This window comes from Macaca nemestrina, chromosome 20 (genome assembly GCF_043159975.1).
Source record: "Macaca nemestrina isolate mMacNem1 chromosome 20, mMacNem.hap1, whole genome shotgun sequence".
Lineage (NCBI taxonomy): Eukaryota > Metazoa > Chordata > Mammalia > Primates > Cercopithecidae > Macaca > Macaca nemestrina.
In genome coordinates, this window is record NC_092144.1 from 38633680 (window position 1) to 38649820 (window position 16141).

Sequence of the window (16141 nt, forward strand, 5' to 3'; positions counted from 1 at the left end):
CGGATGCATGGGTGTATGGTAGATGGATGGATAATGGCCGACTGGGTAGATAGATGAATGGATGAATACATACATGGGTGGATGGATGGATGGATGGACGGATGGATGGATGGATGGATGCATGCATGGAAAGAGATCTGTGGTGTTGGTCTACACCTTCCAATGGCTCATTTGTTAGCAGGCCACATCCTTATTATTGGCCTCAATTCTGCACCTGTAATCTGAGGGCCTGAGTCAGACTGTATTCAGGGAGCTTCCATGGGTGCCATCAGAGGTCTCCAGGGCAATCCTACTAGACTGGCTCCTCCCTCCATTCCTGCCCCTATCCCTGGAAAAGCATAGAATGCCAAGGCTGCCCAGTTGTGCACCTGAGGCAGCCCAGTTGGGCATCTCTAAGAATGTATGTAGATTATGAATGTGACTGACCCCACCCTGGGTAGTGCTGCAGCTTTGAACTAACACTTAAAAAACAAAAAGCAGAGCAGACACACACATGCAAACACACATATTCTGGAGTGAGCTTGGCAAACTGCTTCTGAGCCGTTCCTGTGTGGGTAGAGAGCACAGTAATTAAACGGACTGGCCCTGGAGCCAGACTTCTTGGGCTCATCTCCTTCATGGCAGTGAGACCAGGCACTGGATTCTCCGAGGTTTCACTTATCCTCTGTTAAATGGGATAGCACCTGCCTCTCCAGGTCACTGTGCGGGTCAGACGCTCCCCTTAGTGGGGACATCGCTGGAGCTTTATGCCCTAACTGGGATTCCAGACTTTCCACATCACTGGGGTTTACCCACAGGTCGGTAAACCCTGTCGCAGTGGCAGGGCTTCTCAAGTTCAAGTTCAACAACCCCCCCCACCCCAGAAATAGGTGGGATGTCCTTTTCTTGGGTTTACAGTGTCCTGGAGCTTTGTGAAGGGGCTGGTGTATCACATGAGGTAATGATCTGGGACTGGAAGGACTCCCAGGACAGACATGCATGTCACTCCTGCTGGGTGGCCAAGGGGCACGGTGCTGGACACTGACAACATGAAGTACTCATCTCTATGCAATGCTGACTCTCAAACCCAAGCAAATAGAGTCTGCAGGTGTGAGTGGGGCATAGGGCCGGGTGGCCTGTTGAAGAATTCACTGCCTTGCCATCCCTGAACACATACACGTGGTTTCTCCCAGACCTTTGACAGGCCATAGCCCCTGGCTTTCCCCAGTACGTTTCCTCCTTATATAGTTTTCCCAGGAGCCTAACACCTCACTCCCACCTAACTCTTCTTCCTCCCTGCTTTCCTGAGAGATATTTTAGCCATTTCTACTACCACCATTGCCTCAAACCCTGTTCTCTTCCTTTCACAGGGAACCTTGCCTTATTTTCCTAGGAGCCTAAATTATTATCAATGGAAAAAAATGCTTGCTAGAAGGCAAGGCTGGCTTACTTATTATACCCTGCTGAAAAATAGGAGAACAATCACTCAGTCCAACAAAGGAAGGGAGACAATGACACTTGTATGGCACTCACTAGATAGGCTCCATACCATATTTCTTTTTACTTTTTTGAGACAGCCTGTCACCCAGGCTGGAGCACAGTGGTGCAATCTTGGCTCACTGCAACCTCCATCTCAAGACTCAAGTGATCCTCCCACCTCAGCTTCCTGAGAAGCTGGGACCACAGGCGTGTGCCACCATGCCTGGCTAATTTCTTGCATTTTTTGTAGATGTGAGGTATTGCCGTGTTTCCCAAGCTGGTCTTGAACTCCTGGGCTCAAGCAATCATCCTCCTTGGCCTCATAAAGTGCTGAGATTACAGGCATGAGTCACTGTGCTCAGCCTAACATATTTTAAGTGAAAGAAAATATTAGTAAACTTGAAGACAGCACAATAGAAATTAACTCAGTCTTAGGTATGTACACAAGAAAGGTTTAAAAAATAAAAAGACTTTCAGAGATGTGTGAGACAACAGTGTGTGGTCTGAAATGCATGTCATTAGAATCCCAGAATGAGAAGAGCATCAGAAAAGGAAAGAAAAAAATATTTAGAGAAAGAATAGCCTCAAAAGTTCCGATATCTGTTGAAAAAATTAGCTTGCAGACCCAAGAACTCAATAAACCCCAAATAGAATAAAACTAAAGAAAATTCTACTGGATATATAATACTCAAAGCTCTGAAAGCCAAAGCAAGAAAATTTTTAAAACATTCAGCAAAACTGACTCCAGAAGAAAACCAGCAAGAATAATGTCTGAGTTCTTATCATGAGCTTTGGATAGCAAAAGAAACAGCAACAATATAATTCAAGTACTGTAGGTTGGAAAAGAACAGTCAACCAAGAATACTATATTAGGATAAAATATACCTCAAAAATGAAGGTTAGAGACACTTTTAGAAAACAAATACTGTGATAATTTGCTACCACCACCAGACCTGCACTACAAAAAAAGTAAAGGAAGTCCTTTAAGCTGAAGAAATAAAGAGCTCTGAAAATAGTAGATATGTACATAAATACAAAGGACCATTTGTTTAATTTTCTTCTTTTAAAAACTATGATTGTTTAAAGCAAAAATTGTAATACTGCACAAATGGGTTATAGTATATATATATATATATTATATATACACACACATATATATCATGAAAATAACACTAATAATAGGGTGGCAAATGGAAGCACAATATTTCAAGTTTCCTATATTTTAAGTAAAGTAACTTGATATTAACCACAAGTAGAATGGGTCAACTTAAAGGTAGCTATTGCAATCCCTTTAGGAACCACTAAAAACATAATGCAAATATATATATTTTGGAGATAGGGTCTCACTCTGTTGCCCAGGCTACAGTTGTGTGCCACCATGCCTGGAGTTTTTTTTGTTTTCTTTGTTTTGTTTTGTTTGGTAGAGATGAGGCCTTGCTATGCTGCCAGGCTGGTCTAAAGCAATCCTTCTGCTTCCACCTCCCAAAATAGTGGGATTACAGGTATGAACCACATGCCTGGCCCTGCAAAAATATGTAGATAGAAAGCCAATAGGGAATGTAGATGAAATACTAAAATATTTTAACAAAAAAGAAGGCCAGAAAGTAAGAAAACAGGAAGAACAACACCAAATAGATCAGGCAAGTAGAAAATATATAGAAAAATGGCAGACTTTAATACACCATGTCAATAATTACATTAAATGTAAAAAGAATATTCAATCAAAAGGCAGAGATTTTTAAGGGTTGGATAAAAAGCAAGAATTGGCTGGGCATAGTGGCTCATACCTGTAATTCCAGCATTTTGAAGGCTGAGGCAGGAGGCCTGCTTAAGCCCCAAAATGTCAGACCAGCCTGGGGAACATGGTGATACCTCAACTATACCAAAAAAGAAAAAATAAAGGTGGGGGTAGTGGCACATGATTATGGGTCTAGCTACTCGAGGCATGAGGATCTCTTGAGCCTGGGAGGTTGAGGCTGCAGTGAGCTGGGTTTACATCACTGCACTCCAGACTGGGTGACAGAGAAAGAATTCTGTCTCAAAAAGGAAAAGAAAGAAAAAGCAAGAATCAAGCATATGCCGTCTACAATAGACACAATTTAAGTTCAAATACAAGAAAAATACATTGAAAGAAAAATATGCAAAAAAATGCAAAATGTAAACATACAAAAGCTGAAGTGGTCATAATAATATTGGTCAAAATAGACTTCAAAACAAGTGGTATTACTAGAGGAGAAGAGGAAATTTGCATTACAACAAAAAAGTCAGGCCGGTCGCAGTGGCTCACACTTGTAATCCCAGCACTTTGGGAGGCCAAGGTGGGCAGATCACGAGGTCAGGAGATCGGGATCATTCTGGCTAACACAGTGAAACTCCCGCTCTACTAAAAATACAAAAAAATTAGCCAGGCGTGGTGGCAGGTACCTGTGGTCCCAGCTACTCGGGAAGCTGAGACAGGAGAATGGCGTGAACCAAGGACGCAGAGCTTGCAGTGAGCCGAGATCATGCCACTGAGAGCGAGACTCCATCTCAAAAAAAAAAAAAAAAACAGTCAATACAATCAGGAAGATATGGCACTTAAAAAGGCGTATGTGCCTAATAACAGATCTTCCAAATGCATTCATAAAAACTTGACAAAATGAAAAAGCAAAATAGACAAAACCAAAGTCATAGTAAGAGACTTTAGTGCACCTCTCTTAGGGATGAAGAGAACTGCTAGACAAGAAACCAGTAAGAGTATGGAATGTCTGAAGAACATTATCAACCACCTTCACCTACTTGACATTGATAGAACCCTGCACCAAACCACCAAACAACTGCAGAACACATTCATTTGAAATGCAAACGGATGTGCACCTAGTAGATCATACACTATGTCATCAAACAAATCTCAATAGATTTCTAAAGAATGAAATCTTACAGAGCATGTCCTGTGACCGCAAAGAAAGTAAATTACAGCCGGGCGCGGTGGCTCACGCCTGTAATCCCAGCACTTTGGGAGGCCGAGGCGGGCGGATCACAAGGTCAGGAGATCGAGACCACGGTGAAACCCCGTCTCTACTAAAAATACAAAAAATTAGCCGGGCGCGGTTGTGGGCGCCTGTAGTCCCAGCTACTCGGGAGGCTGAGGCAGGAGAATGGCGTGAACCCGGGAGGCGGAGCTTGCAGTGAGCCGAGATCGCGCCACTGCACTCCAGCCTGGGCGACAGAGCGAGACTCCATCTCAAAAAAAAAAAAAAAAAAAAAAAAAAGAATGAAATCTTACAGAGCATGTCCTCTGACTGCAAAGAAAGTAAATTACAAATCCTAGCAGAATTCAGTCAGTAGCAGAAATCTCACCCTGTCTAGCATCCTGAGAAACTTTTGAGGAAAATCTCCCCTTTGCAGCTTTTCAGTAAGCACTGAACTGGGGAACTTCAAAAATAAATTTTTCTTTTAAAAATAACTATCCTGTTTCCACTCTGATAAGCACATGAGCAACCATTCCTCACTTTGAGCTGATGGCAGAAAATGCAACTCCAGCTGGAATTAGCAAAAAATAAATGCATTAGCTCATGTGAACAGAAAACCCCAGCATGAGGGTATGGTCTCACCCTCAGCCTCCCAGCTCTACTTTATTCTGGGTGGACTCCCTCTTGAGCAATGTCTTCTATGGCAGGATGGCCACTTTCATCTTCATGTCTGGCAGAAACAGAGCTAGTGTTTTCCAAGAGGCACAGCTTTTCGGTATCGCTGGTTCTGATTGGCTAAGTCCAGATCACATGACCACTCTTGACTCTGAGGTTGGCATCAATCATTCCACTCACTGCAAGGGTTGATAGTGAGTTGGTGGTTTCCCAGAGGGACATTGAGGTTGAGAAGAGAGAATGAACTGAGCAGGCAATGACAGCAGATGTGCACTCCCTGCACCCACTGGGTTTAAAGATGGTGGAGCAGGAGGTAGGGAGAAGGGTGAGGGGATCCGATGGGCAGATGAAATCCCAGTAGGTCAGAACTCACCCCAGAACCTAGCTTAACCCCCCGTGTCTTTCCAGACAATGGTCACTTTCGGGTGGGGGGCTGATTAGTGCATATGTGTACACACACACACACACACACACACAGACACACACACGCGTTGTTTTCATTTTCTTTTCATTTTTTTCACAATGAATACAAATTATTTGATTTCTGTACTGTTTTTTGAAAACACAAATATTTCAGGCAAATACATCCGTTAGGGGCTGGAGTCTTTTTTCTTTTTTGTGGGGACATAGAGTGGTATTATGAAAAGATGCTTATCTTCAAGGTCAAAACTGTATACTCCACAGGTGCTCTTACCAGCTATAAAACATTTAGCAAGTTTCTACTTTTACCCTCAAAATAGGAATAACCTCTGATTTAATTACCTCATAAGTTGTGGGGGAAGCCCTCACCAAAACGTGGAGCATTTGAGATAGTGCATGAAAACCGGCTTTCTATACCCAAGGTGTTTTACAAAGGAGAGAAAAGGTTCCCTGTATTTCAATTCTGGAAGCCACAGGAAAGTAACTTGCGTTCTGGAGCTCCTATTCAGAAAGGATGCTTTTCCACCCTTCAGAATCACAGCCTTCTTTCCCTCAAAGGGAGAAGCCTTTACCTGTTATATCTCTAGGCTTTAACCACTACACAAATAGAAATAACAAGAGTCGGGTAGAACCAACCCAAGGGACAGAGGCAATTAAAGATAAATCAGGCATCTTGGAAAAAGTCATTTGCAGAAACAGTTGTGTCCCCAGCATGCAATATGGAGGAAATACATTAAAGCAAAAATTAATTTAATAAGCACTCACCCTCATTCTTTGTAAAGGATCGAATAGTATAAAATACTTCATTAGGCAAAGTCTCAGCGGGGAAACATGGAGTTTTTCAAAAAAAGACTTCGTAAGTTAGAGATGGAAGAAAAAAAAATAGAAGAGAGAGATGGGGAGAACATGGCTTTTGTCTGAGTGTGCAGCTTTAGAATAGGACGGGGAAGTTCAGATATGGGGAGAAGATGGTCAGGGTGCTTAAGAACCCCTCATATCCCAGGGATCCCATCATGCTAGAAACACACAAAGCCAGTGAGACAATGGCAGCCTCTGCCCAGATAATCCACACACACAGAACCACATCTGATTTAAGACTCAGAAATGGCTTCAACAGTGCCATCTCCTGCCCTAAGCCCCTCTGCATTTGCTCTGGGAGGTGAGTAGAAATGCCACTGAGGAAGGTAATCATCTGATCTCCCCCCACTTGATCCCAAAGCATTGCATGGTGCTGGGGGATCAGCTGATGCCCCCAAATGCCTGCTGATTGATGTAATGAGCATTTGGGGGTGCCAACCCAGGGTCCGTTTTCTGTTCACTTCCTACTGATACCCAGTTTTTTCTTCAGGAATCCACCTCAGCTCATGGCCCGACCCAAAATTCCAGATTGGGGCTTTTAGTGGCTGAAATAAATCCAGTTATTCCATTTCCCAGAATTGATCGGAGGTGACCCTTCTTTAATGTTGAGACAGGAACACTCACCAACTGGACTCTGTGATATGCAGGCAGGAAACCTAAAATTGTGGGAACAACTATGGCGGCAAGAAGGGAAGTCAGCCCAGGGCCAAAGCCAGCAGACACAGAAGGACCCAGAGGGAGATCAAGCAAAATAGGGCACCTTGATCATGCCATTCCTGAAGCTGTGCTTTCCTTGATTTCCAACAGTTTATTCCAGTAGGAATACATCTTGCTTGTTTTATAGGCTGGTTGGAATTTTGCAGCTGTTTGATGTTTGCATGCTAAGAGTTCTAACTGACACTGAGCACATTGGAGAATGAGAAAGAGTAAGACAAGAGAAAGGAAGGGAGAGCGAAATTAAGAGAGGGAAGAAAGGAGAAAAGAGAGGGAAGAAGGGAAGAAAGAAAGGGAAAAAAAGGAGAAAAGGGGAGGAAAATTAAGAAAGGGAAGAAATGAGAAGAGGCAAATAATAATAATAATAACCCAGAAGAATAAAATGTTTTTAGGGCAGTATGGGGTTGTGTAGACTAGTATGTCCAGCTTTCATATTATAGATGAGAAAACAGAGGTCCCAAGCAGTGACGTGACTCTACCAGGCCCACACCATCAGTGTGACCGAGCATGAGGACCCAAGCATCCCGGCGCTCAGCCCCCCTCTTTCTTCCCCCAAGTCGCAAATGTAGAGAAGCAGTTTTTATAGCTAAAGTAGTTGTTGCTTATTACAGAGAATTTGAGATGTGCACAAAAGTAGAAAAAAGAAAAAAGCCATAATGTTACCATGCAGATATAACCATTATTAACATTTAACCAATTTTCCTGTCAGTGTTCTTCTGTATTTAAGGATCATTTTTACAGAGTTTTAAACCCTCAGTTTATATAATTGTATTCCCTGCTTTTTTCTCTTATCTCATAAGCATTAGCCATGTTACTGTATATTGTTCAGGAACAAAAATGTTTGACTTTATAATATTCAGTCAGGTAGACCCTCATTTATTTAACAATTTTCCTACCAGGGGACATATTTTTCAAATTTTCAACATTTACTTTCAAAACACTCAAAGATCCTTGCATAAAACTTTTTCGTGTGTAAGAATATTTCCTTATAATTGATTCACAGAAGTGAAATCTTAGAGTCAAAGGCCAGGAATTAGGGTTGCCACATTTAGCAACTAAAAATGTAGGATTTAAATTTTCATTTCAAATTATTTATCTGCAATTGAAATTTAACTGGGAGTTCTGTATTTTATCTGGCAACCTTAGCAGAAATACTTTTAAAGGTTTCCGTACATATTTTCAATGCCCTCAGGTTAGAAAAGAGGGAGAATGAGGGAGTAACACCTAACATTCTATTTTGTGCCATGCACTCATTTAAATATTTTATGGCCATTTAAGTGCATTTAAGCTTTGTGTTGACCTCTAAGTTAAGGAATTATTGTGAGCCCTACTTTGCAGATGAAAAAGCAGAGGTCGACGAGGTTAAGTAAAATGTTCAAGACTACACAACTAGGACTCCGGGAAACTAAAATTGAACCTGGGCAGCCTGACTGCTACAGTGTCCCCAGAAAGCCAAGGAAAGAGTGAAACACGCCGAGAGAGGAGATTCAGACTGTGACTCTTGAGAGAAGCAGGCATCCATGGTCCTTCTTGCCTGGGTCCCCCTCGAAGTCAAAATCAGCCATGTGAGCAGCCTTTCCCGACTCAGAGACCCCAAATCCTCACCACACATTAGAAGGATATTGATCATTCACTGAACACATTGGGGCAAGACAGGGATCCACACATAATGGAAACAATTTCATACAATCCATTTTAAACCTGGTCAATCCCGTCTCGAGTTCCTCTCCAGCTTCCAGGCTGGTCCTCCCCCTCTTTCAGCCTCCACACCCATCACTCCACTCAGCAAAAAACACCCCCTCTACCACCTAGACCTGCCCTCCCTGGAAAGGAAAGGTTATACTTAATAAATAGCTCAGTGTCTAACTCTACCATTTTTAAAAAATATCAAACAGTAAGGGACTTTATTCCTTCTTTCTTCCCTGTCTCCCATACATTTCCTTCCTTTCACGTCCTCCCTTCCCCATGTGACACTCACCAAGCACCAAGAAGATCTTCTTCCACCCACAGGCAATGAAGGCATCCCAGGCAATAGCCCTAGGCAGACCACAGAGGGTAGCCAGGCTGGAAGGCTTCAGACAAAGAGCTGGGAAGGCCCAGAGGGGAAACAGCACTCCCACCTGGGTAACGTGTAAGGGCTGCGCGGCGCAGGTGCCACTGAGCTGGGCACTGAAGGGCTGATAGATTTTGTACATGTAGAGATGGATTGGAATTAGGCCAGGGGTGAAAGGGAAGCAGGGGGCTGCCCCTCCCCAATGAGAACAGTTTGAGGATGCAGTTTAGGGAGAGAGAGAGCAGGGCTTGAGCCTGAAGCAGACTGAGTTCTCTGAAATCCCCATGCATACTTATCAGCAACTCCTCGTGGCTGATGCCAAAAGGGTCCTGGGTGAAGCTGGAGCTGGCTTCTGGGGTCTTGTTTTGGGGAGCATCCCCACATGGCCAGGACCCCCAACCATTGCTGGGACAATATACAGTTGACATGCATGGGTTCACCCAGGCCATCTTTTAAATGACACACAAAATGCATCTAGGATTTTAAAACCGCTCATAAAAATGGATCAATCAGCACAAGGCTGAAATAATTCGTTCCTTTTGCTAGGAAAAAAAAAAATAGTGCTTCTTAATTATTGTACTGATTGCCTGAGAGTTTTTTTTAAATGCAACGAAGAGGCCTCTGAAGGCCTTGTCCTTCTACCTGCCTATGGGGAAAGAATCTAATTAAAACAAAGAAAATAGATGAATATTTAATGGTATGATTTTCCCCAACTACTTTTTACTTCTCAACTTAACCCAGTGACGGCTCCAAAAATTCCTCCAACAAAGAACACGCAAAATCCCACGAGCGGGATCTGTCAGAGCAGAGTTTGCATAAACAGCTCTGTGCCTCAGAGCTGACGCCAGAGCTCCTCCCTCAAGCCAGCCGGGGCTGCCGCTTCCACAGCCGTCCGAGGATGCTCTGGCCTCCTGTCCTAAACATCCGGGGCCTTCAGAGCTGCCTGCCCCCAAGGTCGGTCCCGACACTGCCCCTTTGTTATGAGGACCTTGGGGAAGTGGCCCAAGCACAGCGGCATTGCCTACGGGTTGCCTGAAGGATGCCACGGGACCAGGTAAGTAAGCACTTAGCAGAGTACCTGACACAGAGCAGCCACTCAGCCAATGACTGGATGGCATTTGTGACTGTAACACGCTTGGAGACCAAGGTCCAGGGGTGAGGGAGGGTGATTTTTACAGGTTGGTGGTAGAGCCATTGTGAATTACTCCTCCCTGTATTCTTAATTACCTCCCATGTGTTGGCCTCCAGTGCTGGCTGTATTCTCTGCCACTGGAGAATGGTCCTTCTTGCCTGCACTTCTGTGCTCATCACTTTGGCCTCACAAATGCCTGTGGCTCACCTCGGGACCTACCTTCATTCATCCTATTCTAGAATGGATAGGTATCGTTCTATATATCTGCTAAATTAGTTTTGATTCTAAGAGACAGAAAGTTTAAGCACACTGACTTAAGCCAAAAGGGGACTTCATTACTGAAATACCCTAGGGTAGGATTTCAGGCATGGCTGGATCCAGGGGCTGGACTGATGTCCCCAGAGCTTGCTTCTCCCTCTGGCTTCTCTCTCCTGCAGCCTCAATTTTCAGATAAGCTGTCCTCTAGGTTTTGCAAGATGGTTCTTGAAGCTCTCACCCCTCATCTAAGCAAGTAAGCAAGTCACCCCCACTCACAACCTGCCACAGGGCTCCCAGGAAAAGTTCCATCATAGTTTATAGACTCAGGTAGAGTGGGCAACATGCCCATTCCTGAACCAATTGCCATGTCCAGAGGCATGTGATGGACGACTGGCAGGGCTATTTCCTTTGAGTTCCCATGAGTATCATTAGTGCCTCTACCCGTGAGTCAGCCAGAAGCAGCAAAGGGTGGGTTGTTCTGTAGTTTTCTTAGCCAGAACAAATTTTCAATAATAAATCTGTACTTCTGCACTGGAGAACAGTGAAATGTGACTGCAGGCGGTGATCACACAAGGAGACTAACAACACATCAAATTCAGCCCTCCGATGGACGGAGCGTGTCTGCACTGGATCTTCGAATGTGGATTCATCATCAGCATGAAACTTTGGCAGAGTTCCCACAGACATTCAGGTTCCCAGCTTCCTTGGTAAAATTGGGTTGTGGCCAGAGGGGCATGTCCCTGGCTCTGCCCTGCTAGTCTTTGCAGCAGGCCACAGAACCTGCCTTCACTGCTCTCAGTTACTGCCTGGGTGCTGTGTCCAGCTAAGTTTGCAACCCCTGGTGGAAGTCCACTCAGGGTTCATGAGAATCCCCCTCAGTCTAGAGCACTGTTCACAGTGAGCGCCTCCTTGCAGGAGCCCTCACACTAGGAACGCCACTTCTCCCATCTCCAAAGAGTGTCACAGCAGGCCCGGGAGGCGGATGGGCCGTTTGGGGGAAGGAAGCTGAAGATTGATGAGGTTGAAGGATACCGAGGTAGAAACAAGTGTTAACCTGCGTAGCCCAGGCAGTGGGAGGTAGGAGAGGTGGGCTTTTCCTCAGACCCTATCCCTGGGTCTAAAATGGAAGAAACCTAGATATAGGACCCTATGAAATCCAAAAGGGGAGCAATTAAAGGTGTGTGGGGCCAGGCGCGGTGACTCACACCTGTAATCCCAGCACTTTGGGAGGCTGAGGTAGGAAGATCACTTGAGGTCAGGAGTTCAAGACCAGCCTGGCCAAGATGGTGAAACCCCGTCTCTACTAAAAATACAAAAGTTAGTTGGGCTTGGTGGTGGGTGCCTATAATCCCAGCTACTTGGGAGGCTGAGGCAGAGAATTGCTTGAACCCGGGAGGCGGAGATTGCAGTGAGCCCAGATCGCACCACTGCACTCCAGCCTGGGCGACAGAGCAAGACTATCTCAAAAAAAAAAAAAAAAAAAAAAAAAAAAAAAAAAGAGCGTGGTCAGCAACTTCTGTCTCCACCTTCCCCATCTCCCTGCCTAGCGGGAGGACAGGAGCAGCACCAGGACGGCAGACAGAACACCTAGGCTGCTGGGCAATTTCACCTTCCCTCCATCCACACCTATCCCCACAACCCTGGGGGCCCCCCTGAAAATCAGTCTCTCAGGCTGAGAGCTGTTCTGTAGGCGTGGGGTGGGGCTGGTGTTCAGGTAAGCTAGCCCAGATGACAGCAAGGCAGACGGCTTTCTCAAAAGTAAAATACAGCCGGGCACGATGGCTCACACCTGTAATCCCAGCACTTCAGTAGGCCAAGGCAGGAGGATTGCTTGAGGCCAGGAGTTCTAACCAGCCTGGGCAAATAGCAAGACCAACAAATTTTAAAAAAATTAGCTGGACATGGTGGCACACGCCTGTTCCAGCTATTTGGGAGGCTGAGCAGGAGGATCACTTGAATCCAGGAGTTTCAGGCTGCGGTGGGTTATGGTCACACCACTGTACTCCAGCCCGGAGAACAGGGGAAGATTGTCTCTAAATTAAAAAAAAAAAAAAAGTAATAAATTTCTCTCTTGTGGTGGCATCTCACTCCCACATATACCCTAAATCTGCCCCTTCCTCTCCACCTGTTTTGACTTCAGCCTAGACCTAGCCCCATCATTCTTACCTGGACAGCTGCTGCTTCTTTTTAACTATTATGATTATTTTCAGACATAGAGTCTCATGCTGTCACTCAGACTGGAGCGCAGTGGTGCAATCATAGCTCACTGCTAGCTCAATCTCCTGGGCTCGAGCAATCCTCCCACCTCGGCCTCCCGAGTAGCTGGGACCACAGGCACGAACCATTGTGCCTGGCCAGCTCCTTTCTTTCTCCCGGGCTCCCAACAGCCACTCTTGCCCTGCCACACACCCACAGCCTACTTCAAATCTGCAAATGGCTTCTGATTTCACAGGCATAAAATCCTTACTATTTGCAGAGGCCTAAGAGGCCTTTAGTGATGCATCTCCCTTCATTTTTGCCACTTTCCTGCCCCGTGTCATATGCTGGGGGTGCCTCACGACTTCCACCTGTGCGTTGCTGAGGAGCAGTGCCCTGCTCTACGCTCCACCCCATGGCCTAGAACTGCACCTGTCACAGAGTGGATGCCGAATGAAGGAATAAATACATGAATGCATGAATGAATGAACATGATTCGGAAACAATTTGAGCAGTCTGAACTTCTGTTTATCAGTAAGGACAACTATTTGTGAATCCCTATAGACTTCTTTTAAAAATTTAGCTGGGGTACAAGGATGGTACAGGGAAACGGGAAAGTTGGCATTATTTTACAGTTTATTTAATTCTCTCCTCCTGCTGGCACTAATTTAATTCATCTCCATAGCTAACGGAAGGATGGAACTGAAATATTAACCTCAAAGGCAGTGCGGAAGCAGATAATGGGGCTGTTCCTGCAAGCACAGAGTGGAAAGATAAAAGAGAGGGACGGCTGCTTCCAGAGGAGAATTACGGGGGGAGAGAGGTATAGAAGCCTTTTTTCTAATGGTTCATTTTCTTTCTCTTTAGTCCAAAGTGATAAAAGCAAATAAATTTGTGTATAGAATCACAGACATAGTACAGGACCATTATAAAAACACATCTTCCCAGTGAAACTTTGTCAGAAGTTCTTAATGTCGAAAGCGTGCAAAGTGGATTAAAATATCACAGGCAAGCAGCAGAGATTGTCAAAACGACAGAATATTATTAAACCTGTATATTTATCCCTTCATTTTCATCTCCACACGAGACCCCAGCGTGGTGCTGTTTCTGTGCGAAGCCCTCGGCCACGTGGCCCGCTGAATGTGGGCGGGGAACCTGCCTGGGCAGAGCTCAAAATGCCTTCCCAGCTCCCCCGCCTCTGGCTTGAACAGAGTCCAGTCGAAGAGTCGGAATACACAGAGAAAGCGGCCCTTGTGCCTGGGTGACATGTAGCTGGCATTCCTTCCCTCCTGAGGGAACTGCTGGGCAGTGACAGCAGAAAACACTGCAGGGAGAAGGGGCGGGAGTGCAGGGCCAGCTGTGAGGTTTGCATGGGGTGGCTGCTTCTGTCTGCAGGGTCCCTGGGAAAGAAGAGCAGGTGGGCGCCTCGAGGCTCCTTTCTCTCTGCGTGAGTCCTAGCAGCTACCACTGATGGCGCGTATCCTCTGTGCCTGGCTGCGTACCTGGGCTTTGGACACATTTTCTCACTTATCCTCATCATGGCCCCCTGAGGAGGGAGCTGTTGTCCTCCCCGTTTGAGAGATGAGAAAACCAAGGATTAGAGGCCAAGAACTTGGCCAGGGTCTGCAGTTGACACCTGATGGCACCAAGTTAGAGCCCAGCTCTGCCCGATTCCAAAACAAAGCAGTACCTCCGTGGTGCCCCCTCTAAGGCGGCTCCAGGGGTAAAAAGCATGGAGTTACTGTGACGCATAGATATGGATACAGAAGGCTCTTCAGGACAGCATGTCCAGGGCGCAGGCAGCTGCAGAGCAGTGGCTCCAGTGGCTCCAGGCTGGAAGAGCTCAACACGTCTGCATTGGCTTATAACAGCTCGGGAAAAGTGCTCGGCGGGGACAGGTGCGCCAGCAGTTTGGAGCTGGGGGATGGAGGCAGCAAGGGAAGCAAGACCTGCATTTCACTGTTGACCCTGTTGTGCTGTTTGAATTTGTCTTTCTGTGTGCATGGATTTGAAAACACATATGGTAAAACAACGTGAAAAGTAACTCAGCTAGATGGAAAAAAGAAGCCCGAGAGGTCACCTCCTCACCTGACCTCTCCCTGTTGCACACATACCTTGCTTTCATCTGCCAGGCTGGGGTTGCCCAGGCCCCTGCCTCGTTTCTGAGCCAGGATCTCCTCAGGGCTCTTTCTCCCTTCACTCCAATGCCTGCTCTCCTCTCCCTTTCAGCGCAAGTCTTGCTCCTTTTCAGCCTCAGATCTATTTCTGCCTCCTCCAGGCAGTCTTCCCTGACTACCCCAAGCCCTCTGTCCTCTCTCAAGATGGTGCTCAGCAAAGAAAACTTTCCTGTCTATAGCCCAGACACACAGCCTCACTGATATGGTTTGGATCTGTGTCCCCATCCAAATCTTATGTTCACTTGTGATCCGCAGTGTTGGAGGTGGGGCCTTTTGGGAGGTGATTCGATCTTGGGGGTGGTTTCTAATGGATTAGCACCATCCCCCTAGTGCTGCTCTCATGATAGAGTTCTCATGAGATCTGGTTGTTTAAAAGTGTAGCTCCTTTCCCCTCTCTCTCTTCCTCCTGCTCTGGCCAGGTAAGATGTGCCTGCTTCCCCTTCACCTTCTGCCGTACGCCATGATTAAAAGTTTCCTGAGGCCTCCCAAGAAGCCATCACGCTTCTTACACAGCCTGCAGAACTGTGAGCTAATTAAACATCTTTTCTTTATTAATTGCTTGTCTCAGATTTTTTTTCTTCCTGTTTTTCTTTCTTTCTTTTTTTTTTTTTTTTTATTACGCTTTAAGTTCTAGGGTATACGTGCACAACGTGCAGGTTTGATACATAGGTATGCATGTGCCATGTTGGTTTGCTGCACCCATCAACTCATTATTTACATTAGTTATTTCTCCTAATGCTATCCCTCCCCCAACCTCTATCTCCCAACACGCCACAGTGTGTGATGTTCCCTGCCCTGTGTCCAAGTGATCTCATTGTTCAATTCCCATCTATGAGTGAGAACGTGCAGTGTCTGGTTTTCTGTCCTTGTGATAGTTTGCTGAGAATGACGGTTTCCAGCTTCATCCATGTCCCTGCAAAGGACATGGACTCATCCTTTTTATGGCTGCATAGTATTCCATGGTGTATATGTGCCATATTTTCTTAATCCAGTCTATCATCTAACATTTGGGTTGGTTCCAAGTCTTTGCTATTGTGAATAGTGCTGCAATAAACATACGTGTGCACATGTCTTTATGGTAGCTTGATTTATAATCTTTGGGTACATACCCGGTAATGGGATTGCTGGGTCAAATGGTAATTCTAGTTCTAGATCCTTGAGGAATCACCACACTGTCTTCCACAGTGGTTGAACTAATTTACACTCCCATCAACAGTGTAAAAGCTTTCCTATTTCTCCACATCCTCTC